This window comes from Triticum aestivum, chromosome 2D (assembly GCF_018294505.1).
Source record: "Triticum aestivum cultivar Chinese Spring chromosome 2D, IWGSC CS RefSeq v2.1, whole genome shotgun sequence".
NCBI lineage: Eukaryota > Viridiplantae > Streptophyta > Magnoliopsida > Poales > Poaceae > Triticum > Triticum aestivum.
Genome location: NC_057799.1, coordinates 636326097 through 636330445, shown reverse-complemented (window position 1 = coordinate 636330445; position 4349 = coordinate 636326097). Strand labels below are relative to the sequence as shown.

At 43.1% G+C, this 4349-nt stretch overlaps 1 long non-coding RNA gene across 1 annotated transcript; it reads right to left on the bottom strand.

Annotated features, from left to right (window-relative positions):
- Positions 1 to 304: 304 nt before the first annotated feature.
- On the bottom strand, positions 305 to 3573 carry LOC123050628 (uncharacterized). The gene is made up of 4 exons (XR_006423811.1): positions 3252 to 3573; positions 1792 to 2658; positions 1045 to 1185; positions 305 to 942 (listed from the first exon to the last, which is right to left on the bottom strand). It is a non-coding gene; the product is annotated as an uncharacterized lncRNA (long non-coding RNA).
- Between the last annotated feature and the right edge of the window lie 776 nt (positions 3574 to 4349).

Sequence of the window (4349 nt, the reverse complement as noted above, 5' to 3'; positions counted from 1 at the left end):
GGGGGGGCTGTGCGATAAAATTATTCCATTGCCTGGAAAGATATATGGGGACAAATAGAAACAGCAGTGCAAAATTGAGCAGTATTGGGGGGAAATAAAAACACCATGCCGTGGGAATATCAGGAGGGATTGGAACAAGACTGTGGAATGGTCATTAACCAATGGCTGGCATCTAAACAGCACGCAAAAACAGAAACTACAATCAGCACACCTACTAGTACCCACGAGTATTAGCACCATAATTAACACTATTGTGATCAATAAAAGAACTGTAGAAAAAGCAACTAACAACAAATGCCAGGCCAGGCCACCAAAGAGGTGTTCCAGTTTAGAAACAAGCTGCTCCTGCATCTTGACTCTATTTCTTCTTAAGGAAAAGATGTGGTGCTGCCAGTTTCTCAAAAGAAAAAAACACACAAAGGCAATAATAATCCTCTTGCCGACCATGGTTGAACTTTGAACAAATTAAGTATACATGTTAATGAATAGCTTTAGGACAAACCACACTAGATACCACATACATCTACCACCGCTTGGGATTGTTGCATTCACTACATGGCTCCAAGACCTGCAATCCAACACCCAAGGGAACTCTCCCTGCAATGTATGTGTTCGCAGCCTTAACAGCTTCGTGAGCCTCTGCTATATTACTCTCGGTCATCATTGGGCAGCATATGCCCATCTTTTTTGAGGTGTGCTTTCTAATGATACCACACTTCGTACTATAGCGAGGCCCAGGGGTTGTGTCTAGTGTGAGGCACTCAAGCTGGGGACTGCCCTCAAGGATATAGATCACAAACTGAACGAGCTTCTTTGATGAACAAAAGCCTGTGATCGTCACTCTCTGAGGCAATCATGCCGGCGCTGTGGTTGCCACCTCTCGTAATTAGCATTATCGCCTCCAACAACAAAATCATCAGGTCTCAAGGCATCCTGACCTACCTGGACATAGATATGTAGGATCAATCGACATTAGTGCCACTGTTCTTTGATAACCTGTGTAACATCATTTATAGATATATAGCTCTAAGAGATATGACTTACATGTAGGGTAAAAGAATCCAAGGCTGGAGAAGCATCGAGAAAAGAAACCAGTGACAACAAGCCTTGCAATGATCTTAGGATGTCAATTTTCAACTTCTTGAGGTAGGGGAACTTCGAGGGCATCACTGGAATATCGACATTCTGAAGAACAGAGGGTCCAGAGATCAATCAGGCCTCGGTCAAAATATGCATGTGTTATATACATGAAAAAACTGTTGATCCGATAATTTCACTACCAACAGTTGGGTAAACCATGTTAGACTAACACAAATCACATGTGGAAAATAGTTCTTTTGAAATTTACTAGTTTCTTATTTGAACATGTATACTTATGTTGAATATTGTGGTGCAAGAGAACTATAAAAACATGTAATCGTGCATCTCTTAAATAAATGTTAATTAATAATAAATCAAATGTATTGAATGACACGTAATTTATAAGCCCGTATATCTTGTACAATTCGATCTTATTTTTTCTTTAGACAACTCGATGATAGGCACCATCATATTTCTTAGAGTGAAGAATATTAGAATAGCACGTAAAACACAAACTCTTTAAGCATGAGCACCTTCTCAACAGTACAGAGTGATACCAAGAATTAAAGAACGGATCACAACAATTATGCCCACAACTATTGGACGAGGAATTATGAATTTGGAATTGAGACTTTGGATTGCTCATGTGGAAAATATCATATCATAACTTATGCTTTTCATATTGGTACAAGAGTAAAAACCAACACATACCTCCCAAAGAGAGATCAAGGATAGGCTCTTAACATTTGGCGCGATGCATGAAAGCTTTGCACGAGCATAAGGCAGCAAGTGGGATGTACCTACCAAATGCACATCCTGAAGTTGCGAAGGATGTGCAACTGAGATTTCTACCAGGGTCCCAAGAAAGTGCAAAGTAGAGAGGTTGGGAGCATTGATCTCTACCGCCTGCAACCCCTCACACCAGCTAAGTGTTAGGACATTGAGTTGCTGCAGCGTACATGGTATCTTCAAGCATATTATCTTTCTGCAATTCATGATATCAATCTTCCCCAAACCGAAAGATTTGGAGAGCAAGTGCCCTAATCCCTCATCAGTAATGTTGACTCAATACAAACATAATGTTTCCAATCTACTCAAGCAGCCAAGTGTTGTTGTCGGACGGAAAGCGCAAACATGGAGTTCAAGACACCTAATTGAACTTGCAGCCGCCTCATTAGACAAAACCGAACATGGGAAGATGTACTCTTTCTTCATGGATCTACACAACACAAGCTTAAGTTCTTTGATCCCCGGGCGAACAGCAGTGATTTGGAGCCATCTGTCCAGGTATGACGCGTCGATATTTTTGCAATAGTAGAGCTCAAGATTAAGCCTGGAAACCTCCACCCCATGGCGGGAGTGGTTCCTAAGAATTTTGTCAACTATGTTGATAAGAACACGAGAGTCCCTAAGAAAGATATCTGCATCCTTATATGTCTTGCCAGTCAACCCAAGTGTTTCCACGTTGAGAGTGAGGTTGGTATAGCATCTCCAGGAATGCAGAAATCCACGACACACGCAGGCAGCACGAGCAGCATCTCGCACTGGCAAGAGGGAATGTATATGATGTATGATGTCCTGCGGAATCAAGGTCGAAAAGTTCCACGGTTAGACAGCAGATAGTAATAAACGTGTGCTGACTTGATTTGTCGTTAATTTGAATAAAACAAGCACCCACACACATATATGTTTATTTTATAATAGGAGCTTTATTGACTTAATCATCGCATTGAGGGGAGGTCCTGCATAGCAAGACGCACACAAAGCCAACGAAACAAGGAAAGTTCAGAAACACAACCACACATATATGCATCTTGGACTCTTGGTAATTAGCACATTTATTTGCAATTCTGATGATGAGGGTGCATCAACTGGGTTGAACCTATGTAACTGTGTTTTGTGGCAGATCTACGGCGAGCCTTGAAGATTTCTTTGGTAAGCATGCATATATGCTTGCAAGATACTACATGTCAGGACGTTAAGGAATTTGCAAAGCACAAACCAGTTTATTCACGAGAAGATGTAATTTTTTTTTCATAATTGTGCGTATCTTTGTGTTGAATTCACATCCAAAGTCATAAGCTCGAATGCATAACGTGCTAGATATTTTACTTGTAACTACAAACACTTGATTGCCGGCCAAGAATTAATGCATATGTAGGAGTATATACCAAGGCGAGTTTGTCAAACACAGGTTCACGTCGCCGGCAGGCTGATCCACCATCTGCAATGATACCAGCCTCGCCAGACCAATTACAACAGAGTTAAACTGCATGCTTGAAGGAGAGAGATGCGGTCGGACCAGGGAGAGAGATGCGTACGTGCGCACGGAGGAGTAAATAGCTCCCGCAGCCACTGCTTCGTCGTGCGCGCGGCGGCATGGATCCCCATGGAGATGGATCGGGAGGGGGAAGGCCGGCTGCGGCGAGGTATGTCGACGGCGGCGGAGTCGTCCCTTGCTTTAAGATCGCTCTCGTGTTGCCACGTTCTTTCTTTTTGACCAAGCTCTCGTACATGTTGTTGTCAGTTAGGATATCTATATATACCTTTTTTATTTCTTGATGATCCATCATAACGTTTTGCAGGAAAATCCCTCAAGACACCTGCAGTCTAGCTATTGTTTTTCGAGCTTTTTTTAGGCAAATTGTTTTTTGAGCTTTTTTTAGACAATATCGCAAAAGCTTTATTAATTTTTCATAATGTTTACACACTAGTGCAGAACCGGGCTATAGCCCCGGTTCGTAAGAACCGGCACTAAAGGGTGGGGAACAGTACCGGTTCGGATCGAACCGCAGCTAAAGGGCCACCACGTGGCACGAGCCAGGGCCGGGTGTGGGGAGAGCTTTAGTACCGGTTGGTGTTGTAATTTTGTGTTTTCCATTTAATTCTTTTTCGTTTGCTGGTATTTTACGATACTATATATTGTACACGTTATGCATATATATCTTGGTGCCTTCGGAGGACGATGACAATTGGGAGTAGTTCATTGGGGCGGTAGCGGGTAGTAGAATTCCCCTTCGGAGCACGATGATCACTTGAATGGATGGGGGCCTTCAAATCTTGACAAAATTTGGGAGGGGAAAGGGGAAGAACAGAGCGAGCTCGGGTGGACGAAGGGTTTATGTAGGGCGACCTTTAGTACCGGTTCCTGCCACGAACCGGTACTAAAGGTGCTGGAGGGGCCCCAGACTGACAACATCCTACCACCACTCTCTTTAGTACCAGTTCGTGGCACGAACCGGTGCTAAAGGTTCACCACGAACCGGTAC